Consider the following 27845-nt stretch of genomic DNA (forward strand, 5'->3'; position numbering starts at 1 on the left):
GGCCTTATACTAATAACTTCCTTTCTTGCAGGCCAGACGTCCTTGAGCAGCGGGCGGCCGACTATGGCCGGTACGTGAAAGCTTATTTTCCTGCCTTGTCAATTCACTGAAGTCGAGCTAAAATACACTTCTTTTAATGCCGCAAAATAGAACTGACCTGCAAAATTAGCTCAGACACAGGCGGGCTATTTAGAGTGCGTGTGGTCTGTCAGCGTCGGTGTTTAATTTTTTGTGGGTTCGCGGTTACGGGGAGTGTTGCATTAGCTAACTCTAAAAAGATGTTAGCGCTAATAGGGAAAAATTTCGATTAAAACTCTGTGACATAGCTTTTCGTAACGTACGCCGCTCAGAATATTGCTGTTTTTGTTTTTTTCCAAAGGTTATTTTAAGGGCCTATTTCGAGCATTATTCAAAGTGTTTGTCTTTTGGCTTTGAAGTTCAATGATGTGTTCGAAATATACACATTGAGAACTGAAAGCTTTAGCAAGCCTGTCAGAGCTTGATCTGTCATGTTTTCTAGATGTTAAAAAGTGGCGATCGCAAACCTATTTTATTAGCATTAAACAGATTAAAGGCGTAATTTTTGGCAGTGAACGCTCCTAACCCCTGGATGCAATTTAAAAGGAAAGCGGCAGAGTCAAGAATTATTGACTGTGCCAGAAATGAAAGGAGCCTTGCGACTCGAGACAACTAAGCATGCGCATATTGTAAGGAGGTGTGCGACTTTCTTCGCCCAAACGAGGGATCCGGTGTTTGAGGCTCGAAGTCCGCGCAATATAGTGTACTGCGTTTTCTGTACTCTTTCACTGATTTATAGGAAACCCTAAATTAAACAGATTTTAGTAAAGCAATGGTGGTATTGATTTGAAAAGCAGTGGGTTGAGAAGTTGGCTTTTATGAGCATATGCAGCTTTCTTCGCTATGTCGGGTACTTATCATTGCATCGCTAATTAATAAGTTCTGTAGAAAATAGAATTGCGTGTTTATGCTGGGTTCTACACATCACTATGCATATGTACAAGAGAATTTCACAAAGGGTACCGGACTGACGTCAGTAGCCTATCACACACCGAAATAATCACGATGGCATTCATGTAGCCGGAATGCTTGCAATCTCCACAGAAGACTACGGCAGAGGTCGAATGCTTTTAGGCGTCATTTATCATGTGGGTTGGGGAATACCTTTTCTGTTATTAAATATAGGCTTCAAGAACGCCAGTGAAGTTAGAAATTTCAATATTCATATACTAGTATTCCCGAAATTACCATTCTAGAAGCCGTCAAATTTTTTCTCGAACTATCGTTTGCCTCTACAATTTCGAAAAAATTCAGATTAGTACCGGGGAGAAACTTCGTCAACGAAATGGCGGAGGATGTGCTGCAATAATGTTTTGAAAAATATCTGCTGCGATTGCTAGTTGCCAAATAAACTGCCTATTTCAAAAATTATGGTTCTTAGCTTAGATGGGGCACACCCAAGAGAAAGCCGCCTATTCGTAATGTATACTTGTGTACGAGGTCCTTAAAGGATCGATGTGCATGTTGGATCCCAGCCGTGTGCGCGTTTTAGTGGCTTCTTATACTTTCCTATATTGAATAAATGAATCTTGGCGGTCTTTTAAAGCTTTACCTGTTCGAGCCGTGCAGTCATTACTAACTGCTTGCTCTTCAGAGTCAGCTTGACCGATGAGGTCAACCACAGGGGTTGTGCAGGTTACACAAATTTGAGTTAGGCAAGAAGTTGTGACAACGCAGTTCGATGCTGTGGTGAAAAAAAAACTTTCCTATAGGCACTGTTGCTATCACATTCGGCCGCTTAGGGCAGGGATGTTTTAAAATATTTGCCGGGACGCTTTCGAGTTGTGGTCGGGCAAAAAGAGCACCATACTCTGGTGTCCTTGGTTGTAGATTTCCTTTTAATGAGGGAGTAATTACTCATTGGCATCCACCCAAGCGCAGCCATACGGCTACAAAGGAAAGCTGTATAGCTTTCTCAGGAACTTCGTAGTTGAAGAAAAACTCGTCCTGGTCTAGGGCTCGAACCCGGGACCATAGCTTCACCGTAGCAGTCGCTCTACCAGTTGAGCTAACCGTGATGGCAAGCTTATGGTAGGGCGGGAGCGAATTCATCAACTCAAAGTGGGAACAGTGTTGGTCACATGTTAAGGGGAATCCCCCAAGGTGGAGTAGATTTGTAATAAGGGAGTAATTACTCAATGGCATCCACCCAAGCGCAGCCATAAAGCTACAAAGAAAAGCTATACAGCTTTCTCAGAAATTTCGCAGTTAAAGAAAAATTCGTCCTTGACCGGGGTTCAAACCCGGGACACCACCTTGGGGGATTCCCTAAACATTTGACGAAAACTGTTCCCACTTTCAGTTATTGATCACTTCGCTCTCACCCTACCATAAGCTTGCCGTCCCGGTTCGCTCAATGGGTAGAGCGACTGCTGCGGTGAAGCGCCGGTCCTTGGTTCGAGCCCCGGACCAAGACGAATTTTTCTTGAACGGCGAATGCGCTGGCAAAGCTTTAGTTTTCCCTTGTAGCCCTATGGCTGCGCTTGGGCAAATGCCAATGGGTAATTACACCCTTATGACCAATTAACTCCACATTGGGGAATTTTCTGAAACATTTGGCGAAAACTGTTCCCACATCGAGTTATTGATCACTTCGCTCTCGTCCTACCATAAGCTTCCCGTCCCGGTTAGTTCAATGGGTAGAGCGACTGCTGCGGTGAAGCGGTGGTTCCTGGTTCAAAATTGCGTCTTGTCTGGGGAAAAGAAGGTCAAGTGGCCTGACAATCTGTGCAGAGTTCGCAGGCGTATTGTATGCACATGCATGCTTGTTTGTTCCTTAATGATTCATTATCTATCAATAGTCAGCGCTCTTGTAAGTGCCGTAATTTTAGGTATTCGCGTGTAATAAGGAACTGAAACGCGAAACTTCATGGTTTTTGGACGATCTATCGACTCTGCGGACGTTATTGCACTTGCTTTTGGATGTTTTTCATATACCATGAAACGCCTGACTACTGGCACTTTTTACAGTCTTGATTTCGTAGACTGTACAACGATTGAAAGCGGATTGTTGGATTATCTGCTGATTTGTTGCTGATAACGCTGATAATGCTAATACGGCCGCTCGCTATTTAAGGGGTCAATACAATGACAGGTCCTCTGTTTACTCAGAAGTGGCATACACCTGGCCTTTGAGGACAATTTGTCCGTAGCGTCGGGCAAGTTTTATTGTTGACAGCTCACGCGTACTTAAGTTTGTACTTCACCTCGAAGGTTCACAGGCAAGCGTTGCTACTGTAATGGAAGTGGTCCGCATGAAATCCGGAGTGTAGTGTAGACACGAAGAGTTTGACAGCCGTTGCCCTACGCGATTACCTACACCGATGCATTAAGTAGTCCTAGACCAGTGACTAAAGGCTTTCCCCCGTGGTTCCCGTGCCCACTCAGCGGTACCCAATCGCAGCTGTAACCATCAAGCTGCAGGAGTATTGGACTATTATACTTAAAGCGCACGACAGGCGCATACGCCAAACATTCGGCCCCTCTGCTAACACCACAGGGAGCCTGGCGGCTTCCTCCGCCTCTGCTCGGACCATGCAATCCGTTTAAAGGTGTTTCTCCAGACGCACTTCGACTGTGCTACAGTGAACAGTAGCCAGATATCGAGCAGCCCCTGGTCGGTAACGTGCAGTCGCAGACCTCGCAGTGATGCCAGTCCAGATTGCCATCGCCATGGCTGTTCTCTTCGCCAAGTCGCCCATCGTTATCTGACCAGTTCCGAAGGAAGCCTTCATATCGGGGAAGCTGAAGACGGCGTCGTCTGGTGGAGGGCCGACTGTGCTTGTGGGCCTCCACCTGACTATTCGCCGCAAGGATCCAAATGACGATGACTTGACCAGAAGACGTCAAGGAGGCGCTGTGACTGATGATTGGTTTCAGTCAAAATTGCGGTGACCGCCGACAAAAATGAGCTCGCACCCGCTGATACCAGCGTTGATTTTTCTTTAAGGAGAAGTCAATTCACTACGGCCCTCAAAAAAATTTCAGCTCCTTGGTCTGGTCGGCTGATCCGCATAGCTGGTGACCATATGGTGACGCCAATTGGCGTCTGCACCTCGAGAATGCAGATCCGCAGTACTGCTTTCCTGGTTGTTTTGCAGTTCTACCCGAGTGCTGTAAAGACTTCATACTGTTCCACCCCCGATAATCTATAGGAATTGTGTGGGCAGTGTGGAAATTTCGCTAATATTTGTATGGCCGCTCTTTCTAAGTCTTCAGTGGCTACCACTCGCTCTGTTGACTGACGAACTTTAAAGATCCCTCAAGGCGACTTGCACACAGGAGCCTTCGACAGCCAGACTTTGATATCAGCATCACCTGTAATTCCGGATGGAAGCACAGTGGTACAGATTGTATTCACGCGCTCCTATCAAGGTCAACCGACTTGACTCTGAAGACGATTCTGTTTTCTTGGCGCTACCGCGACTACCATTCTCACTCAACGAGACGATAGTGAACTCCCGATTATCGTTAAATTTCTTCATGGGAATTTTCATGGAAGCACGATGTCATCAACCTTCAGGAGCTCATTTTGTCGTTTTTCGCCCATTTCACTGTTGACGTCGCGACCGAGCCACGCAAACCCAAGTTGCGCTTCTGTTACAACCACGTTTTGATTCCACCAAGAGCCAGCATGCTTGCTACCGCCTAATGTGATTACGGCTCAATGTTTAACTAGTAGAAGAGCTATTGCGCATTTTGAGAAACTCTAAGAACGTGCTGCACGGGACACGGTATTTAAAATTTTCACCTCTGTGAGGCACCGACAATTTACATAAAAACTGACGTGCACGCGAACCTCTTGACTAATCAAAAACGTGTCCTGGAGAGCAATATCGGCTCTCCCGTGACTCTCTTACGTCGGCGCCTAAGGTTAGACACCGCTCACAATGCTCCGAGTTAAAGTCGACGAACTGAATTATCAGAACTCCCAGAAAAAACGCGCCGGCATTTTCCAGCAAGTTTAAACGCTCCAGGATGACGCCATAAAGCCGCTGACGATCTCTTATGTTTCGCCCATTGTTCTGTAGGCGAAAATCTAACCATTGGGTTATATGTAATTACAGACGTTATAGATTAGACCAAAATAAGACGCTTATCCTCGGCAGCACATTGATGACTCCTGAGAGCAGCTGCGCCGTGCCGCGTGCGTGACCGGGAGATGACCCCCTTTATTACGCACGATGGTTCGTGCAAATTTTGGGTGCTACTTTTCGGCCTCGTTAAGCGATGTTTGCGACTCCTTCTGGGTCTCTGCGCCTGTTATCGGCGTTTTCTGGAGAACTTCGACAATATAGCTGAGATGACTTAGCACCAAGGATGCAGAACCATTCTCCTGGGCTCAGGAGGAGCAAAAGACCTTCGGAGACTAAGAGTTGAGTTGTTGAATGCTACAGGTATGATTAGCCTTGCTTATTCTGCCGGCAATTGCTCCACCGTAGCGTCACTTCAATGTTAATAATGTCCCAAAACCTGTCTTTCGGTACACCCTCTTGGTGTGTGCTCAGCTCCTGCAACCTTCCAGCTGATGGACACTGCCAGCTGCCACCGAACAACTCAGGCAAGCAACATCGGCATCGGTGCGGTCCTTGTACAGTCGCAGGCTGCTCTCGAACCAGTCATCGCTTACTCAAGCCACACTTTGTCACAATTCGAGGTCAACTATTCCACCACTGAAAATCCCTAGGAATTGTGCAGACAGTGAGGAAATTCTGCCCATATTTGTATGGCCGCCCTCTCTAAGTCGTCGGTGGCAACCACTCGCTCTGTTGGCTGACGAAGCTTAAAGATACCTCGAGGCAACTTGCACGCAGGAGCCTTCGACAGCGCATCGCCATTAGTTCCGGATGGAAGCACAGTGGTGCAGGCTGTTTCTCGTGCGCCTATCGAGGACAACCGAGTTGACTCCGAAGACGATTCTGTTTTTCTTGGCGTTCCCTCGACTACCTTTCTCGCTCAACGAGACGATAGTGAACTCTCGATACTCGTTGAGTTTGTTCCCTCCCCTTCTCCCGAATCTTCTCACGCGCACTTTCGTCGCTTTTTTTACGAGACGGCGTTCTTTATAACAACTACAGCCTTACAGAATCTCGGCGTACGTACGGCCTTTCGCGACGAAGTCCTGCAGGCATGCCATGATGACCCATCTTCTGGTCACGTGCATGTTTTCTGAACGTTGGTACTGATAGGACAGAACTACTACTGGCCCCGGCTTGCTGCAATTTTTGAAGCGCTGCTTCAGAACTTGCCACGATTTCCAACGTCGAAGGACTTTGGCGAGTAAGCCAGCCAGACTACAGTGGTTTATTGATCCACCACAAGTCCCGTCGTACCAAGTCAGTATGGACGTACTCGACCAATTTTCGGAGAACTCTTTGGATAACCGGTACATTGTGGACCCCACCGACTAAGGTGATATTGGGAGACCAGTTGTCTTGATGGTGGTACCGCTGCTAAAATGGCGACCTTCAACATTGTCCCTCGTCACGGTGGGCACACAGTCGTTGTAACTTAAGTAGAACAGTGTTCGCCTCAGCCTTTACGCAGTACTGGAATGAGAGGTAAAAGTCGCCTTTAAACAACGCAGATTACCACTCTCAAACGAAAGGTCTTTCCGAGCGGCTGAACAATATGCTCGCCGACATGATTTCAATGTGTAGACGCGGACTATCGGAAATGGGATGCAGAACTCCCTCATGTCACCTTTGCATATAGCACTGCGATCAAAGAAACAACTCGATTCGGGCAGTTTCTTTTAGTGCATAGCCGCAAAGCCACAACCATGCTGGATGCAATGCTGCTTGCAGAACTGGCTCATTCCTCTGTTGCGTCTGCTGACAAATTCACTAGTCATGCCGAGGCTGCCCGCCACCTCGCTCGACAACGAAAATGGCACCAGCAAGCAAACTCTCTTCCACAGAAATGCGATAAGCTTACATCGCGGCGAAGAAGTCTGGATATGGGGCCCATTCCGCATGCGAGGGCTATCCGAACAGCCTCTTCGTCAACACGTTGGCCTATCGACGGGCTACGCGAGCTCGGCGAGGTCTGCAATGAAATTCTCAAAGGCACAGCGTGCACCTTTTGACGGTGGAAGTAACGCCACACTAGACACCTACCTCTATTGACGCCGTCACGTGGCCGAACTGTCCTATCTGGCATTGGGCAAGCCTTGGGCATGCTAGTGGCTAGTGTTCTTGATGTTCTTACTTGCTCTAGCTCCTAAGTTTCTTGCTAGTCCAGCACGTCCAAGTCAATCTCCCTGCGTTCGTGAATTGTTTATCGGTGATAATATTACCGGATGTCAATTTTCCACTTCAATTCCTCATGTGTATGTGTCACATCTTCAGTGATCACGCGAGGTCATTAGCGAGTCGTTATAATAACGGCGTGGCCGTTCGTTGCCCGGCGCAGTGAATGAGATAGAGGCTTGTTAAGAGGTAAGACAACAAAACGTTTATAGATTCCATACGAGGAATACGACATCTTTTGCAGGAGAGGAATGGATAGTTAACAAGACAATTACCACGGGCTGCGGAAAAATACATGTCATTAAATACACTGAATTAAGTTCTACATTGGAATAAGAAATTGTCTACAGAGATCACATGAAATAAGTGTGCCCAATTAGCGACCGTCCAAAAGAAAATTCAGAACGGGAGTGAACAAGCAGTTGACCGGGGAGAGCGGCGGCAGTCCATTCACTGAGACGCGGGCTGGGCGGCCCCCGAAGGCGACGCTCATTCCGGGACAGCTGGCGGTTTCAAGGATGCGGTGCGGCGGCTCGGGATCCCGGGAATTGAGATTCTCTGAATGGTCGGTGGGGGGTAGGGAGGGGAGGGTGAAATTAAAGGGAGTGCTGAGCCCTATAACTGTCTCCTTTGGGAAGGGAACACCGCAACGGGGCTGAACCCGGGAGTGCGTGGCGGCGGCTTTCCCTCCGCGGCGCGCACTGAAGCTGGTGCCCATTCGGCACCCTCTTATGGCCTCGGTCGTTATCGGACGAAGCACCCACACTTTGGCAATTCATTACCGCCATCTTTAGGAAGGAAAAAATAACGAATACACAAAAGCAGCTTAAGCCTTTGGAAGTAGGATAGGTGACTTTGAGATGGAAAAAAATAAGAGCTAGACAAAACAAGCAGCACGTACGTCCCCCCTCAAGTGCAGGGCGAGGGGGTTGCCTAACTAGAAGAAACTAGAACTGAAACAGAATGCACATACTCGTGCTCTTCCTCAGACAGAGACGACATCGACATACTGTGTTTGAAGATGCTGCCACTTCTGTGGCGGTATGAATGTAAAAAAGTGTGTGTATTTCTATCATTTATTTCTATCAGTACTTCGTTTTTTTTCACCTAGCGCTTGACAGTTGATCCGTTTAAATAAGCCGAGCTATCTTTATATTGCTGACAATTGTGGTGTGCTTGTATAAACTGTGTAGGACACCAAATATATCTTCACAATAATTTTGGTTATCTGCGCACTACTGCTCTTACTTCTACGATATATTTTTAGGTTACCATTTGATAGTTTCCGCTTAATAATCGAAATAGTCGCGAAATCTGTGGAACGCAGTAGTTTACATAAGGTGTGCCGCTAAACAGCATGAACAAGGATAACAGGTCCACTTTCTGAGCCTCTTGCTTAAAAGTAAAAGCTTCAGTTCGTAGAAGACCAGGCCCACTTTATGTAGTCCCTGAACTTTGGTCGACGTGCTCCGCCAAATCAGCGAGGTCCACTGATTTCCATACAGCGCACAATCCATTTCATACTCGATTAAGTTTTCGCATCCGTGCATGAACTATGCGGTGGCTGCGAAACATGTGATACTGGTATGGCTAAACATCTATATTCTGTATAAGGAGCTACGGAATTGGGAACTATAGTTCCACGTGCTTAGGACTGAAGAATTTCCAAATTAAAATGCTTAGGTGGTCCCCAGTATCGTACAGCGATCATTCAAGCTGGCTCGTAATCTTTCACCGTGACCAAGAAGTGGCATATCGGATGCGTTTAAATCACGACCAGCGTAATAGATAGCCAGTCCTGGCTGTAACGCACCTCTTCACTGCGCCACAGTGCGTGAACTAGCACATGTCATCCTTCACGTCATCCTAATATTACGCTGCCTAAGCATTCATTTTTTTCAGCTGTTCTGACCTGTGTTATTAAAGGCTATGCAAAGGCTTACGTCAAGACTTCCGATATTCTTGAGTTATGGTTGAGACTTATAGTTCCGAGCAACATAGATACTAATGGAAGACTTCATATCAGTAATTATCTGACGACGAAGGCGCCCAGAAGGGCCGTTTGCTCCAACCTTTGCTTTGTGTTATCGCTGCCGTTTCCAGTTCCCCAGCGCACCAGAGATACTTTATTTTATTCCATGTTCTCAGTTTTAAAATCATTCGTTGGACATTAAGCGTACATAGAGCGCCGCGTGGTATTAGCCTACGACCGCTGAGTAATTTCTAGCTGAATTTCTTCTGTAAAGCTGTTTCAGTTTCCGAACATAACGATGGCTACAATTTGCAGTTCAAATTTAGGTCACAAGAAGCAAGGAAGAACTGCAACAACTCATAAAAGTAGATTGAACTCACCATAGCACCGAAACCAGCCTACTTCAAAAGCTAGAATTTAAACAGGCCGTATCAGCAGCTCCTTTTTGTTCTCACGTGACTTAATTTTTGAAACCTAATTGTTGAAACCCTAACAGCACAAAGAAGCAATCAAGACAAAAATTATATATCAGTCGCAGACAAATACCACGGGGTGCGCCATGTATGTCAATGTATAGCGCATCGCTTGATACAAAAAAAAACTCCAAAGCAAATTTTTGGTGTCTTTGACGCTTTAAAAAAGCCGTAGCGCCAAAGAAGACTAGGAACGAAGTAAGACACGAACACCACTATCAATCCCTCGTCTACTGTTACGGCAATGGTTGTGCCATGGAGACGAATATTCCAGGCCATTTTTTTTTTCTCGACCGATGCGTTGTTTCATGTTTAGGCAAGTTAAAGCTAGAATGAGCACTTGAACTCGCTTTAAGGGCATGAGGCGATAGCGTTTTGGGTTAATTCTCATATATGCGGAAGGTCATATATGCGGAAGATCCCTGGGAGTCCGGCTCCTGGTGCATTGGTGCGGCAGTTTACCGAGGTTCCACGACCTTGAGATGGCAGATTCTCACAGCGGTAGGCTTCGTTCGGCTCGGGTTACGTTTCCCGACTGTCCAATCATTAATTTACCTCCCGCGTGACATGGCGGGTAGCTTGCTTAGTATCCGGTGGGCAGATTGGGGTAGCGCTGCAAGGTCACGTGACCTAAGTGGCCCACCTGCCCCCAAGCTGCTGTTTCTGATTTGTCTGCCAGGGTCATTCCTCTGAATTGTCGCTCACAACGCAGACGCCAACATCGGTATTTCTGAACAAGGGTGCCCGTAGGGCTGAGGTGTTAATAGTGCGCTATTATTTTGTTTACGATACGCGTGTGACACGGCCAGAGACAACACAAAATATAGCGTGTAATAATTCAGGACCAAATATACAAAATTTCAGGTATTGGCAATATTCGAAAACCGATTCTATTAAGAGCACCAGTTGCTCTAAAAATGGCACAATAAATTTGCATTGTGCCCAGACCTGAAGAAAAATTAGGCGTAACGTAAGTGTAGCTTTATAATGTAAGGCATGACGTGGATTGCGAAAATTGCGCCAAGTTAGCTCTGTAGCCCCAGCCCTGATCTAAGAGGTTTGTAAATCTAATCTGCTGCCAATATTCAAGGACTTCCTACTTGTGAACACGTTATGAAGTGGATAGCTAAGGCGTCTGCTGAACGTTTTATCACACCCACGCCGAGTGTATGCTTTCATTGAGTGTCGGCGCTGAATTCTCACCACTCACATACTTGCTCGCAATTGGGCAAGGAGCGCTCATTCGAGCTAAAAGGGGTCTAATAATTGCTTTTGGGGAAAGGAAATGGCGCAGTATCTGTCTCATATCGTTGGACACCTGAAATGCGCCGTTAGGGAAGGGATAAAGGAGGGAGTGAAAGAAGAAAGGAAGATAGAAGCGCCATAGTGGAGGGCTGCGGAATTATTTCGACCACCTGGGGATCTTTTACGTGCACTGACATCGCACTGCACACGGGCGCCTTAGCGGTTTTGCCTACATAAAAGCGCAGCCGCCACGGTAGGGTTCGAGCCGGGGAACTCCGGATCAGTAGCCGAGCGCGCTAACCACTGAGCCACCGCGGCGGGTAAAAAATAGGGGTCTGCAAATTTACTTGGTTCCCTTTTCAAGGGGTACTGGATGATGATGATCTACAGAACAAGTACATATCTCGGTTTTTCTTGACCAATCAAAGATTTTTTAACGAACACAAGATTCAAGAGTACGAGCCACGCGTAGCCGGCTACGGCTTTATGGAAATTTCAATCCAGGACCTGCTCAACACTAGAATGCTGCAGGTAAGTATCCACAGACTACCTTTGGTCGCTTTTTCTCCAAATGAACCACACGTAATGCGTCTCTACTTGGAGTGGCCAATCGGCTTCCCCACGCCTACCCCTTCCCCTTCCTGGGCACGCACCTGTAGTTAAAGTTGAGCGCTAACATGACCACACCGAGCACAAGCATCTTTGCACGGTAATTAATCAGGTGCATGACACAATCCTAAACATCTCAAACATTTGCAAGAAAAGTGGAGGTTAAGAACTACAGAGACAAAATTTCGAATGCAAACAAATACGATCTATATCAAGGCCGTAAGAAATGCTTTGTGGCATCCCTGAGTGGTTAATAGCGAGCCTAGATTTTATAGCGAAGCTCTGATGTTCACTTGCTCCGATAGCAGTGGTATCACTGGGCCCAGTCATTGCCACAATGCATGCCGGCAATGTCAGTCACCAGACTGTGGAAGAAACTGCCGCTGCAACACCTTTTTCTATTTATTCACACGGCAAGACTCGCAATGTTGGGCGGTCGACTGCAGTCAAGAGGTTTATATCCGAAACTCCAAATTAGTATGAGACATTTTCTCCACTTAGTACCGACCTTCCCAAGTTTCTGCGTGTTAATTTTTAGATCCAGCTTTCTGCTCTGCTTGTCTAACTCATTGATCATGATTCAGAGTCCATCTCCTGAGTGACTCGGAGAGGCAATGTCATCAGCGAATTGCAGAATATTTAGGATTTTCTCTGTTTACTCTTATTCTTTACTGTTTTAAATTCAGGCCTCGGAGTACCTCCTGTAAACAGGCAGTGAATAGCATTGGCGAGATCGTGTCTCCTTGCCTAACGCCCTTCCTTACAGAAATTTTATTGCTGTCTTTATGGAGGACTATGGTAGCTGTGCAGTTGCTATATATATCTTCAAGTATTTTGACATAAGGCTCTTCTACACCCCAACTTTCATGGTGCCTAGATCATAGGCCCGGGAGTATGACATCATCATCATCCTTACTACCTGACTACACCCAATGCAGGGCAAAGGCCTCTCCTAATTCCCTCCAATTAACCCTGTCCTTTGCCAGCTGCGGTAACCGTATTCCCACAAACTTCTTATCTTATCAGCCAGCCTAACTTTCTGCCTCCCCATGCTACGCTTGCCCTCTCTTGGAATCCGCTCCGTTACCCTTACGGACTAGTGGTTCTCTTGCCTACGCATCATTTGCCGTGCCCAAGCCCATTTCCTCATCTTGATTTCGACCAGATTCCAATTAACCCGCGTTTGTTCCACCAGCTACTCTTTCCGCTTCCGGTCTCTTAACGTTTCACCTATCATTTTTATTTTTATGGCTCGCTTCGTCGTCCTCAAGTTGACCTGAACCCTTTCTCGAGCTGAATAAAGACGTAGAAAACGCTGTCAATGCGTCACTTTTCCCTTCCTGAGTGCTTAATATCGAGCCTAGATTTTACAACGAATCTCGATAGGTTTCACAACAATACCCCTCAGACGATGTAGCGCTGGGCCTGTTTTGTACTCCAGCCTGAACAGGTTACCCTTACATCCGGGGAGTCACTTGCGGCCAGTGAGTACGGGATATCAGATTAACATTTGGACAGCGCTGATATTTCTGATATTTCTTATTAGCTCGTGTTCTGAACTCACTAATTTACTCTTCCAGTATGAGCAGTGGTAGCCGCGGGCTTAAGAAATATGTAAGCGCGTGAATTATTTTGAGTTCTTAGCCGTCGCGGTGGCTCAGTGTTCTTGGTGCTCGGCTGAGGTCCTGAAAGGCGCGGGTTCGATCCCTGCCTAGGCGGTTGGATTTCAAATTGACGTGAAATGTTAGAGAGTGCTGTGCGATGTCAGTCGACGTTAAAGAACCCCAGATGGTCGAAATTTTCCGTAGCCGCCTACTACGGCTTTCATAATAGCCTGAGTCACTTTGGAACGTTAAACTTCATATAACTAAACTAAACATATTTAGACTGCAGTGGAAACGAAATTATGCAATTGTTGAAAACGCTATGCTTATTACCTAGTGTGCGATTACACTGACGGGTATCTACGTGTGTGCTTCAAAGCCCGGCTTATTACGCATTGTGAAATGGCGTGCCAAGCCGCCTCATCAAAGGCGCAGCAGATAGTGTGACGTCATTACCTTTTTATGAGACAGATACAGCCAGCATCGGTTTTTAACCTGAAATTTGATTTAGTGAATCTGAATATGATGGTGATGTCTGCAAACAACTGTATGCGAGTGACGAGTACCAGACTAATGATTTAGTTGCTTGGAAGTTGCGGTAGTAATAAAAATAAAAGCTAATGGCTGCAAAGCTTACTGACCAAGAGCAAGTGAAGGTCACGGACGTAAGGCCGTTGAGGCCACCAATATCCAGAGCTCTCCTCTCGCTTTTGAGTCCTTAGATCGTTCATCCCTTTGTGTTGCCAGATACGGTGTGGTGATCATCCTATGTTGCAACTGCCGTGTTGTGATATCACGCCTGTAGCTGAGAGTAGGCGGCGTTGTGCTTTCTTACGCGTAAAAAGTTCAGGTATAACCAGCCTGCCTCACATTTCTGAACGTTATTGCTTCCGCTTAAACGTTTAAACCAGGAACGACAAGAAACATACCAAACTGTTGCTGATCTGGATTTAATACAGGCAGCTAAGCGCTGTGCTTCCCCACGCTAATAATGCGCAGATAATATTGTGAATCTCACATTTTGATATTTTTTGCTGTCCTCGACAAACACGGCAATATCCTCGACTGTAAGACGCTGAATGCGAAAATATTCTTGGAGAGCAAATTCAGCGCATCGTCCTCGAAGCGCTAAGCATCTTGTTAGGAAAAGCAACGAAAAAAATAAAAAGCACCTACTAGGCGTTATGACCGTATGCGCGGTGGTGAAGGGAAGGCGTAGTCGCAAGAGGTTGCATTGCTTTTCATTGCTCATCACGAATAAGTGCCTATGTCGCACAGAGTGAGAGTATCTGCAGACTCGACGACGGAATAGGCAGACAAGTGCATTCAGTTCCATGCGGCACCCTGACAGCTGACTGAAACTGCGCCACTTGAAGCTTTTACTACGTCCGCGCCGATTGGCTTGAAATAGTTGCTTCTGGGTTCAAGCCAAACGGAACGACGTAAGATGTCTAAAAATGTGACACACCCAGCACAACGCCTTGTCTCCCGTGTTAACAAATAGATCACTTTTGTCGTCCCTGATGACCAGAGGGCAATCCAGGGGTCCGGACACGGTCAAAAGCGATTCAGGCGTAGTTTTGGTTCAGTATGTTCCCACATGCCCAGATAAAATACGCACAAACGTTCGGCTTTCCGCCTTGCGCCGTACGGGCAGCATGGCACAAGTTGTGCACATCATCTGCCTGAGGATATTAGTGAACTGTGAAGCGCTCTCTCCCTTTTTTTTCCTTGGGGTTGGTGCGCAGGCCGTAATGACTCCATCTCTGTACTTTGTCGCCGCTGCAATTCCAAAGGTCACACCCAATACGTTTACCTTGCACCACAGTGCCTGGTGGGCGGATGAGATTGCGGGCATACGGTGGGCGCAGCTGGCAAAGTACAGGGCTAATTGGAGAGACATGCGAGAGACCTTTCCCTGCAGTGGCCGTAGTCAGGCTGATGATGATTATGACCCTGCCTGGAGGAAAATTTGGATTCCGGCGCCCTAATAAAAAGTAGTTCGTTTTTGCACAAACAGATTTATCTTTAGATGAACATGTTAAGTTCATGAACATTATTACATGACATGCGAAGAGCTTGTCAGGAATTTCTCTGGTTGATCCCTGATTGTTTAAAGAGGCGCCATCTTTTGAAATCTCGTTCGCGTGATTGTTAAGTGCTCATTTAAGAAATTAATATTGCATTTCTTGTTTCCAGCATTGGACTGATCATTGTAACTCGAAAGGAATACGGACAATGCATGAGAAAAGGCTTATGGTATGACGAAAATTATTTCGTAAGTTAGGCTTCAGAGAATTTGCACATGTCGTAAACTTGTGTCTTCAGGCCAGGCAGACTGCCATTGTGCTGTTACGTCTATGCTACCAAAACAGGGCTATGAAGTGCAAGTAATTGAAAATGTGATACCATATCACGCATTTAGAAAACATGCAACCAAGGAAATACTGCAATTATCATTTTTAGTAATTATTTCTGTACTAAATGGATTTGAAAGACAATTAAAATTTCAATCACTCGTGCGTGTAACATTTTCATGCGGCAATAGCCCTGAATCGCATCGTGCCCCTAGACATGAAACAGCTTGTGAAGAAAGTTAAGCATACATACCATCCTCGTTTTACGCAATGGTAGTTTCCACAAGCGGGGAAAGAACTCTGTACACTAGGTTTTCATGCTATGATGTTACTGCTTCTCTTCTGGAAGCTGTGCGGCCACAAATTTCAAATACCGCTTACCTTTACGCAAAATAAAAACATAATGCTATGACACAAAACAAACGACAAATGTTTTTTCCAGCCCAGACAGACCCAGTAAATGCGCAAAATTTACCTTGCCAACATTTGCACACCTATTGGAGAGGTCCCTCAAGAGATATCACTCTGCTGGTGAGGCCCCTGCACTTATTAGACGTATACACTGAATATGAGACCTATTTTTCCTTAAAAAAGCTCAATTCTTACGTACTATAAAGGCAATCCTATAACATCGGTGCTTACGTAGAGAAAATGAATATATCTACGTGTGCATAAATGGGGATAAAGAAAGAAGCACAAATAATGTATTTATATTCGTCTCTTGTTTCCAAAAATACTCCAATGCACGTCGGCACAGATGAGGCACTCGCGGAGACATTGAAAAGTTTCACGAAACACAGAAGCGCATCATATTGATTCGCTGTTCTATCGCGTGCGCCATGTCTTGTGGTATAGTGCTCTGTCTGGATAAGTGTTGGTCTTTAGGTACATAAGTGTAGCTTGCTTTCGGCTTAGGCTGACATGTGGCGGTTAGGGTAACAGGTTAGGAAGATATTTGTGACAGTAGTAGCTGGCATTCCTTGCTACAGGAGTCCGCTGACATGAGCAGCGGCTCTCTAATTAGCGTGTCTATTTGGTTCCTTTGTCATGGTTGATTACACTGCTCAATACTAGGGTATCCAGTCAATATGGATCTAGACCTGCATGCCCAAGATGAATGGTACAACGCATGACTTTTATCCTTACCGGACACATTCGCTGTTCTATCGTGTGGCCAATGTCTTGAGGAATAGTGCTCTGTTTCTACTTATGTCCAAACAGTCTCACCTCAGGCCGCCTTGGGGCCGTTCGTACTTCCAGCCCATTTCCTTATACGTCCGATTTACTTTCCCGCATGTCCCTTGTGTTGGGCTCCACCGGTGTCTCCGCCCCCGGCTAGTTAAACCTCCGATAACGGAGTCTACTCTAATGTAACCCTCTACCCCAACGTTGGGTATTCATTGCTTTGAGGCTTATAAAACAGTTTCAGAAGGCTCGACAGGTGGCTATCTAAGACAGGCTATCCAGCAACTGTTATGTCTCCTGTAGGATTCCAAGATTGCTAGGGCTATCATCATCCTTTCTGCTGTCAGGATACGTTTTATTGGTAAAGTTTCGCATATTGGCTTGCCCAGCGAGTCTGACCGAGGCTGCGGTCACCTTCTGCACCTTTAACTCGACGCATAAAGGTGTATGCTTTTGTTAGGTTTGGTTCGTTTGAGCCATGGTTTTGGCTCTGGCATCCTAGGCAGGGATTTAGCCATGAAGATGTTATGGTTTGATCAATGTTTGTCTTTTAGGTCGGAATTTGAGAGTTTGGCAAGGAGGGTTCGGCTGGTCCTGGCCTGTTAGGCGTATAGCTTCGCTGTGTTCTTCGAATTCCTAGATAGTCGGACTTTCTGTTTCGTGCGCCTCTCCAATTAGCGCGTTTATTTGGTTCCTTTCTGTTACGGTTGATTTCTGATATGGTAGACCGTAGGTGAGGCGCGGGATGAGCGCTGTTAGTGTACTCTGTCGCACCTGGTTTCCACTGATCTCATTTTTGTTAATTATCGTGCTTATCCATTTGCACAGTTTTTTGTTATATTGGTGAGTTTTAATTGTGTCGTCACGCTTTTCTTCATTTTATAGCCACATGGCTATAAATATAAATATAAATATAATACTGACAGTGTCAGCTGGTTCCTATCTGTGGTAGTGTAGTCGTTTGTATTCAGATTTCTCTGATGGGACTTGCATTCCGAGGAGACTTTCTCCTTTCTGATCGTGTCTTAGTGCCGATGATGGATGTTTTATGGGTCAATACCGCATTCATTCATTCATTCATTCATTCATTCATTCATTCATTCATTCATTCATTCATTCATTCATTCATTCATTCATTTATTTATTTACTTATTCATTGATTGACTGATTCATTCATTCATTCATTCATTCATTCATTCATTCATTCATTCATTCATTCATTCATTCATTCATTCATTCATTCAAGCTGCTTGAGAAACCCTCAACTCCCGTACAAGCAATAGCGGCGGAAGTCGTACACGCAACTTTATAAAGCAATTTCACATGGTGACAGATCATATTTGGTCCATTACAGCGAAAATAATGTATATAGCGCAAGGATAAAAATATGTGACTGATTTTAAAAAAAGATCAATAATAATGCAGTTTAAAAAGTATAATAAGTGGTAGACCGTATTGATTAGAGGTGACATTTCATGAGAATCCTGAATTCTGACGAAAGTTTGGTTGAGTATTTTAGGCGTCTATTGTGAAAATTAAGTACGCTTAACTGCAGCACTTGATTACCGCAATCAGAGCTCGAGGACCCCTCGTCCGCAATTTATTGTGCAAAGGTTTCTGGCCAGTATGATGCTTTCTCTCCCGATAGTGTTTGACATTGTTTGAGCTGCAGCATTACGTCTTGTGTACAAAGCCTAGCCCTGAAGCCGGACCCGTGTCCGGATATAAGTACACCCCACAGGTGGCGCAAATTTTTGTCCACATCTCGGATGTGTCCTATGATTGACTTTTGTGTTGCCTTTATGGGTTTTTTTCTTATATTCTCTGCACATTCTGTTAAGTTGGTGATCACTTCGGTTTGTGTTGTTTCTGAAGTTGTTCCAGTCTCTGATTTTAGTTCTGAGTTCATACAGATTTTTCATGTGGAGTAATGTGAGGTCGTGGCATGTGCCCGTAGGGACTGTTTCCCCTCTGGTAGTGTAGCGAAGCTCGGCAAGAAGCTTGAGTTCATGCCTATTATTGTTGCTGAAGGATCCTTCCTTGGCCGAGTCAGTCTGGCACTCCCAGTTTTTGTGCTAGGCGTTAGTATCCCAGAATCACTAGGTCGTTATCTCGGCTTTTGTTACTATTTCTTTCATTAGCGCATTGTCGTTCGCGCTGCTATCTCTAAAGGTGGGGAGGGGGGGATTTCTATGGCTGCTTGCTTAAATCTTGTTAATTGTTACATTTATTATATGAGTGTTCTGTCTATCCTGAGTGTTGTATTTGTTCATGTAGCGCTACGATGTCTGGTATTTTTCTTGTTTAATAATTTTGCTGCCATATAGTTGGTAGTTTGTTTCGCTAATTAACGCTGAAAGCGAACGGATGTCTACGCCTGCCTATCGGAGATCTTGTCTCCACAAAAGCTATCGGTTTGCGGTCCCGTCTTGTCCCCTCAATTTTTTGGCATGTGATCTGTTACCTGTTGTTACTCTAGCATCATCTTGCCCAAGTGTTAAGTGATATTCTTGCTCTGCACCGTGTTCGCAGCACGTTATGTAAGGGTAGGTGTGTGAGTAAACGGCAGCGTCCGTGAGCGTGGCTGATACCCGCTCCAGTACGCAGCATTTGCTCTGTTTTCCTTCCATCTAGCAAAGCTAGTCTTGACTCTCGCTTCCTTAAGGTTACGGTCGGCAGTCTCCGTAGCGTCCTGGCTAATACTGCTTGGTTAAGACCAGTGCGGAAGTAATTCTGAACTGCCTGACCCCTTGCAGCATCTTCTTGGCAGTCTATGAGCTTTGTCTTTTATTTTTCATTTATTTAAAAATACACCTCGAAGGCTCATGTATGGGGTATTACATGAGTGGTAATGGTGTACATCAGACGAAGAAAAGTCACTTAATAAAGGAGTATATTTTTTATATGAATGTCTTAAAATGTTTTGGATTTCTTCAGATCTCCAGGATTTCTTTAGACCTTCACCACACCACTCCCTGTTGTAGGGGTCATGTACGTGCCCTCCGATGTTCGTGCGTTTGCATAGTTTGCAGGGAGTTTGGTTCAGGGCAAACGTCGATTCGATGACCCGGCGTATGGTATCTGATCATAATTGCTTGCTCGGCGGATATGAACCTTGTAGAGGTAGAGGAAACGCTTTGTACCGGAGCGTCTATTAGTCACGCTCGCGGACGCCGCCACGAGGTCTCACTGATATATAGTCTTAAGCTTAGCTAAGCCAAGTACTTAAATCCCCGAGTCTCTTCCTTGTGGTCCAAGCACCATGACTTCAGGCTGATCACTGCTGGGGCCCTACAGACGGTTCGCTGGTTTAAGGTGCCGGCCTCCCTGCAGCGTGTCGTACTCGTCGTTAGGGTTAGCGTAGCAGCAGACGCTCTGTTGATTAATCAAATGTCCATTACCAAACACAAAAGAACACACGATGTGCTCCCGGTTTTAACCCATCCTACGTTCTATCTTGTGTCTGTGGAGCAAAACTGGACCGATTACAGTTCTTACCGAAATAAATAAATCGCTTACACTCGTGCTCAAGAGATTACTGCACCGGCGGCCCAGGCAGGCAGTGGTACAGACTGCACAGGCTAGATGGCACGAGAGGGATGACCCCCCTAAACAACTCCTCCGTCCTTCCCAAGGCACTCATAGCCTCAGGGTCAGGAGGACCCCTTGGTCAGAGCTGACCAGCTTTGCTCCGGGAGGAAAGTCGAGGCACAACCGACGAGACGACACGAACGAGAGCCGGCCAAGCGAGCGAGTCGTAAAGTGTGCGTCGCCACTGCCACCGCGTACGGTGAGCGTGTTGCGCTTCAAAACCTGCATGAAGCACCTACGGAGGAAGCCAAACAAGCACAAGACATGCAATAGCTACCAGGCAGACTGTCAACCAGTTCACTACAGTTCTCAGCCCATAACTTGAAGCTCGAAGACTGAACAACCTACTCTTATATCCGTTTGCGCTCTTAGAAACAGGCGGGTTGCAGAGCTTCTATTCCGCGCTCATCATCCACAAAAACTCAAGCAGTACATAAAGGCTGTAGCTGCGCCTAAGGCTGCTAGAGAAATCAACGAAAGCAACGAATACGCTCGAAGTAGGAATTATTTCGTTCAAACAATTCACGTCTTCATTAAAAGGCGCAGAGCAAATAAGCGCCAACTTACATTATCGTCTTCGTAATGTAGCAGCTCAAATCAGAAACGCATACTCTACCGCTCGCACACTTGATATTGGAGAAATTTGTGCACGCGTAAGTGGGTTTCCTGAACGAGGCTCTGAACGAAATGCAAGCCATCTCTTGTCGAGGTTACCTTTACTCGGCTTTCAAAATTAAGCGGCGGCAGCCAACGGCTCGGGCAATAGGGATGGACGAATCCATACGCTTGAAACGAAAGGGGAGACTGCATTCGCGAGCCAACGGCTTTTATTATCATAACTCTATTAGCACTCCTCCAGTGCCGCTTGACTACAGCTTTGAGAAACGTCCCTTGCTCCAGTCTATAGGTGATAACACAGATTAAAAATAAATGTAATGCAGGTTAGAACTCGAGTTTGCGTTTCTGGAGATGCCGAGTAAATCTAGCTCACACGGCTCTAACATAGTTTCATTTGGGCCGTGACTAAAGGGCTGAGCGATATTTCTGGCCGTGTATCGACCTCGCAACAAGAAAAAGCCAGTAGACAGCTCGCGAAAAGCGGCTTACCGTCACGGGTTTCGCACAGACTGCCTTTACGCGCGTTAGGAAAGACATGGCGCATAGTGGTTAAGGAGACGAAATGAATAAATAATAATCGTGTAGACTTACCGTAAGTGGACGATAAATTGGATTTCGATAAAATTAAACGTAATCCACGAGAGAACACACCGACGACACCGACACATCCGCACACACATTTGTTTGCAGCTCGACTCATTTTCCGCTGTCTCACGGTAAAATGGGTAAAACATGAAACAAACCCACTTCGCGGTCGTATATTTACCGGTTTCACCCTTGCCCTATATAGCTTGATCTCCTTTCGAATAGTATTTAGCCCACTTTTCAAATAATTAAAAAGTTGCGTAGCTTAACGTGTTTTTAGCGTGTATTCGAGTGTTGAAAACTGGTATGGAAGATAACAGCGTGTTATCGCCTCCAATGCAGCAGGTGTATTGCGAAGAACGAAAACATAGTGGGTTTCTGATTGTTGCGTCGCAGCACTTTTTCACGTGAATGCGAAGTCCAAAGGTATAAATGACAGATGTTAAATTAAGCGCATAGGACCATGCTCGTTGAGACTCTTCTAACGGTGTTTCTACGAGATGGGCAGATCCTTGAATTCTCACACCCATCCTTCCCCCTTTGGTTAAATGTACAGTCACTGATGGAATGCTTCAGAATTGAGCGCGTTGCACAGCAACGATATAAAGATGGAATGGTATTGTCCCGAGTGATTCCTTTAAGGGAGAGCATGTGCGTTTGATGTAGTGCAAGTTGCTGGCACCCTTAATTCAGGAATGAGTGCCTTTCTCCTCGCTCTGTTAGCGTTAAACATTTTTTAATTGTATTCATAATATACGTCACTGTATACAAAAAGGAGCTTTTTAAGGTTTCTAAACGCAATATACAGGAAGGTGCTGCATTGTGCTCGGACAATATTTTTTTAATTCCCGCAATGGCGAAGGAGGTGGAATACTCTGGCCTTAGTTGCGCTTACCAGATGCAGTTTGGTTTTTGGAGGTTTAACGTCTCAAGGCAACTCAGCCTGTGGCCTCTAGAATTTCTCCTCCATGGAAATTCTACCGCTGCGGCTTTCCGGTTAGCAGCCGAGCGCCATAATCAATGAGCCACTGGGGCGGCTCGATGCAGTTCTCTGTTCTATGCAGTGCAGAAAAGAAATTGACAATCTTCTGGAATTAGCCGAAAGGAGACATTGTCACATAAAATTGGGATTTTCATAGACTGGTCTAAATACAATAGAAGTAAATGAAGCGGTTATAGACTTTAGCCTATATGTATCAGTCTTTATGTAGTAATACGCATATTCTGCCAATTTCTCAGATTTTATTCCACTCAGTAACGAGGCCACAAGAGAACCCAAAAATGTGCAGCTACTGATGTATCGGAGCGGGAAATTGTTGCTAGCTGCTCATCCACATCAGCACCGGTTTCTTACTCGTGTCCAGCCAAGAGAAATAAAATGTCTCTGCTTCTTTCTTCTCTGTTTAGCTTTCTTCGCGCCTCACTTAATTCCCCTGTCAAATGCAAGGGTGTGCGCAGAGGTTTTAACAAAATTTTAACCACAGTAAAATTTCTTTTTCAGGCATGCCCTAGACAGAGAGCCCCGGCCAACCACATAAAGTGTATGGGAGGCTGGTTTGCTGTGGAGACTTCCGAGACACTTTCAGACAAGGTAAGAAGGTAGTTTTATTCATTAAAGTGTAAACGTACTTGCCTATAAATATCAGAAGAAGAAATACGCCTCATTTTCTGACTGCTATACCACAGAGGGAAGGTGAAACATCAGCTGCAATAGCTACGCTGGAGGTCAGAACCTTTCAGTAATATCGTGTGCTGTTCTAGTACAAGGAATGTGATAAATTACTGCATGTCGCAGCAGGCCTTTACTCGCAAGTATAGGCGCAATATTAAAGCCAAAGTATGAACAGAGGTGCAATGCTTAGAGGTTCGCCCGTCAAACATTGCCTTGAAGAGTTGGCCTCGAACCTTTAGGGTAGTTCGCATTGCTGAAATAACTTCGTTAATTAACTATGCTCCTCACATTGCTCAATTCTGATAGCGATTAAACATGACCAAAGAGCTGGACAAGCACCAAGGATATGTCCGGGCACACAGCGCAAAAGGAACTAGGCACAAGTAAATGCATCCGTTTCTTAGGCACCACTCGTGTATGTGTGTTGTATCTACTTCAGTTTTCCTGCGCTGATTTACTCCATAGTGTTCAGTCACCAAACCGCCCAACAACGTACGTTAATAATATACTTGCGGATGCATACATTCCTGGACTTGGGTGATGCAGCTTGTTACCCAATAAATCTAAGAAGCGCATTTTGACTAAGAAGAAAAAACGTGAACGAACTGAAATTGGGGCATAATTAGGGAATCCAACTACCGAGGACTCATAAAAACTTACAGGTGCCACCTGGAACATTTTGGTTCCTGCACTGATCGCAATGAAGAACATTCTCGAACACTGTGTGAAGGTCATGATATTCAATTTATTCCACGTAATATACCGGTAGCCAAAAAGCCAAAATTTGCTGGTTGGCAGCGCAGAGGGTAACATAGCTTTTCAAATTATAGGAACTGATATGGACATCACTTAACAGTGGGCTACAAGCCTCTGCGATGGAGCAATTGTTCTGCGGGGAATAGACAATGACGCAGCGGTGGCAGCGTTGCCGCTGAGCAAGGGTGGTGCTAATCCCGTGGCCGCGGGCGACTGTGCGAAGTTTTAGGGGTGGAAGGGCCAGAGTGCGCCAAGACAAGTTGGTTTGTGAGGACAGCAGTGGTGCTTGAAAAGGCATCAGCGTGCCCAGGGCGCCAATAGAACCGAACGTCTTGAGGGCGGGCGACTTCAGAGAAATTGGGGACGAACTGGCGAAAAAAGGAACCCAACCGGATGAAACTGCACACGCCTCTGGACTAACGAGGAGTGGGAAAGGCGCTGACGGCGCGGAACTTGTCGGGATCAGGCTCAACGCCGGCATCATTAACCAAGTGGCCCAGAAGTTCGCGGTAATCAAAACTACATTTCTTTCAGTTAAGCACAAAGCCGCTGCTGTGGATGAGCGCAAGGATGGACGAAAGTCGAAGCAGGTGGCTGTGAAACGTGGGCGAGATAAAAATAGCGTCGTCCAAGTAGCATAAACAGGTTGTCCACTTGAAGCGTATTTTAAAAAAAATTGTTAAGTCTCCGGTGGGCGAGATAAAAATAACGTCGTCCAAGTAGCATAAACAAGTTGTCCACTTCAAGCCTATTTTTTTAAAACTGCGTTAAGTCTCGGGTGAAACACGCTGTATATATCAATTCAGAAAACACTTCGAACCGTAGGCTATGTACTAGGTAATGTAGTCTTTGTAAAAATATACAGCCAATGGATTTGCATGCAAGCCGTGTAGCGGAGCTCATTAGTACATTAGACAATCTCAAGCTTGGGAGGGTTGAGGATACGAATTCCTCCTGTCTTAGTGAGATTAGGGCCCCTGAGTACGCAAGAGGAGCCCGGCATGAGGTTTCATGGCATATACATAGGTGCAGAGGTTGGTAAGGCTTAATTTTGGTTTTATGATGAACTTCTCAAAGCTAACCCGCGTCTTTCGGGTGAGCAGCGAGCACCATAACCACTGTACCACCGCACCGGGAGGTTTGGTGATGGACTCTTACCAAGCATCAGGGCCAACACTGCTTATGTGTGAGAAGGCGTAAGCCCGCCCCGCTCGCTTAGTGAACGCAGTCGCTGTGCGCTGCGACGTGACGTAACCTGATGCCATGCAGCTGGCAATTTACCTCTGCATGGCTCTACGCAACCGCAACTCCACTGCACCTCTGTTTTCTAGGATGACTATTCTTTTCAGACGCCGGCTTCCTCTTAATACGTACATGTACGTTCAACATTCAACTGTGAGTTAGCGCTCATCCTTGCGGCGTCTTTTCTTAGTCTTGTCTTGCGCTATTAAGAACCAATGCCTTAAGTGCACATACACACGCGCGGACATAACTAGCCACCGTACTGAAAGATGTCCAGTGGCCACACCCGGGGCACAGCACAAACAGTGGTGCGCACTCACGAAAGAATGCACATAGACACCAGCGCATCAAGTGCAGTTGGGGCTCCGTTGTTGAGTCGCCCCGATGATTTTGCTTGGCACAGCGCCGAAGGTAACGCCGTTTTTGACATTCTCAGCTGATATGGATAATACTTAGTGGTAGACTAGATGGCTCACAAAAATTAGGGAGCCTGTGCGTGCCTTTGTTCGCTCAGCTCGTGGTGCCAACAGTGGACGCGCTTCGGTGAGCCGCGCCCTTACTCAAGGTGTGGAAAAGCAGGTAGAAATGAGTCAGTATAGTTGACGCCAATGTGCTCGGCGTTACGACAATAGTGGGCTGTGTCAGAAGTAAGCTTCAAAAATCGATGCATTCGTCACTGTGGACGATGGCACACTGGTACTAGCCCTAAAAAGTCTACATTCTGAAAAAGTCCTGCATTCATTCGCCTTCGTTGCTATCAAGGCGCTCACCTCACAAGGCAAGGCAGCCTAGCAAAGTTAATTAAAATTCTGCACCTTCGAAATAATATAAAAACCTAAAAGTCGTTTGCTTCAAACACACCTGCAACAATATTCTGCTGGGAGCATGATTTGGAAGGAATGTTCTTGGCAAGTGGAAAACAAGCATCGATGTCCCCGTAGGTACTGTGCGAAAATTCAGGATATGAAATTACTTGAGCGGGACAAAATCTCACGAGGCACAGATCCTCTCTCAAACGAGAGGCTAAGTCCAGCTAGGCTAGACGGCTATAAAGTCATATCTGCATTTGCATGCGGGAATAACATCACACTTATTCGAAATTTCATAGCAAATTATCCATAGTGGCCCCGATGCTATAAAAATGTCCGAAACGGCCAGAAAAGCCGGCTATAATTTTAATCGGGGAAAACGTCCAGACGGCCAGGAAGGTAGTGAACGACTAGTAGCATATATGCACAAATATTAACCCAAAGAGCCACTATGAGCTGTGCCTGAAGGACATTTATTTTGTGCAGTACAAGCGTTTTGCCTAAAGTGACACTTTTTCCGAAACACAAAGGAATGACTCGAGATATTGTGCCTACTCACTGGTACCGATGAGCAGGTTTATCTGCTGCTCATCAAACACATATACATCAAAAAGCGCATTTACCGCGAATACTCCTTTTGTGTCCCATGTTCCTGTGCAATGTAGTCAAACGCATTAGGGGCGCAGGCGGAGGTGCCATGTATTTAGTCTTTTTTCTAAAACAGTTAAATGTAATTCAATGTAATTTCATATTGTACGTATTCTGAATTGGATGTAGTTCCAATTGCAGCTGACGTTTCTCCTCGCCTTGCTCACTTCGGCGGTGAGCACGGAAACCAAAGGCGATGCAGACGCAAATGTACAGTATTGTGCGTTTTTATCGCTGACACTTTCAAAAATTTCCCCGCCTCAACCGCTGGCTCGTTTGCGGTGAAACTGCATACAGAACTTGCGTATTATAATAACTTTTGTATCGTAGCAAGTTTGACAATGGTAATTACTTAGTTCAGGCGCACATGATGCGAAAACGTAAGCGTCTACGAGAGATCGGCGAGCCAAAACCCGCAGGCGACGCTTTTTCGCTGAGAACCGGCAGTGGCGCCATCTGTTTTCGGCAGCGGAAAGCGTCACGACTAGGCCGACTAGGCTTTCGCTTGTCAAACTTGCTACGATACAAAAGTTACCATAATACGCAAGCTCTGTGTGCAGTTTCACCGCAAATGAGCCAGCGGTTGAGGCGGGGAAATTTTTGAATGTGTCAGCGATAAAAACGCACAATACTGTGTAGAGCGACCATAACACTACTTGTTTACGTTGGCCCACATTATTGCAGCCAACGATGCTTAACACACCTTTGCATTGCAGGTTTCCTACGGTGCTGGGAAGACTCTGAACTGCACCAAGATGTGGCGGTGGTCGTTGAGAGAAACCTAAGCGTGTTAACATTTTCATGAGTTACCGGTTTCTAACCTCGTCCTCGGAATAAAGAGCTTCCAAAACCATGGTACTAAAACAAGAGCCGAAACCCTGTTCGCTTGAATTGTCTTCGTCGATTAGGAAATGGCGATGCATACCAAAGTGTACGGAGTGCCACTAACCGTAAGTACGGAGGGAGCCAGGACAGTGCATGAAGCCCCTTAGGTGTAGTTACAGCGAATGCAAAGTGATTTGACACGATCCCAGTTGAAATAGGCAGGAGGTGGTGGGAAACAAGTGAATAAGGACTGAGGAGGCGCCGTGAAAAATCCGATTACCAATTCCAGTCGTGCTACATTTATGCGGTAGCTATACTCTGTTGAC

General features: G+C 45.9%; 1 long non-coding RNA gene across 1 annotated transcript in view; it reads left to right on the plus strand.

Annotated features, from left to right (window-relative positions):
* The window catches only part of LOC144107970 (uncharacterized), a 47192-nt gene extending 19654 nt beyond the window's left edge, over window positions 1-27538 (plus strand). Inside the window, exons 3-5 of the long non-coding RNA XR_013309447.1 lie at window positions 32-70; window positions 23069-23158; window positions 27411-27538. This is a non-coding gene — a long non-coding RNA (uncharacterized LOC144107970). The remainder of the gene's footprint in view (window positions 1-31; window positions 71-23068; window positions 23159-27410) is intronic.
* Window positions 27539-27845: the final 307 nt, after the last annotated feature.

This window comes from Amblyomma americanum, chromosome 10 (assembly GCF_052857255.1).
Source record: "Amblyomma americanum isolate KBUSLIRL-KWMA chromosome 10, ASM5285725v1, whole genome shotgun sequence".
NCBI lineage: Eukaryota > Metazoa > Arthropoda > Arachnida > Ixodida > Ixodidae > Amblyomma > Amblyomma americanum.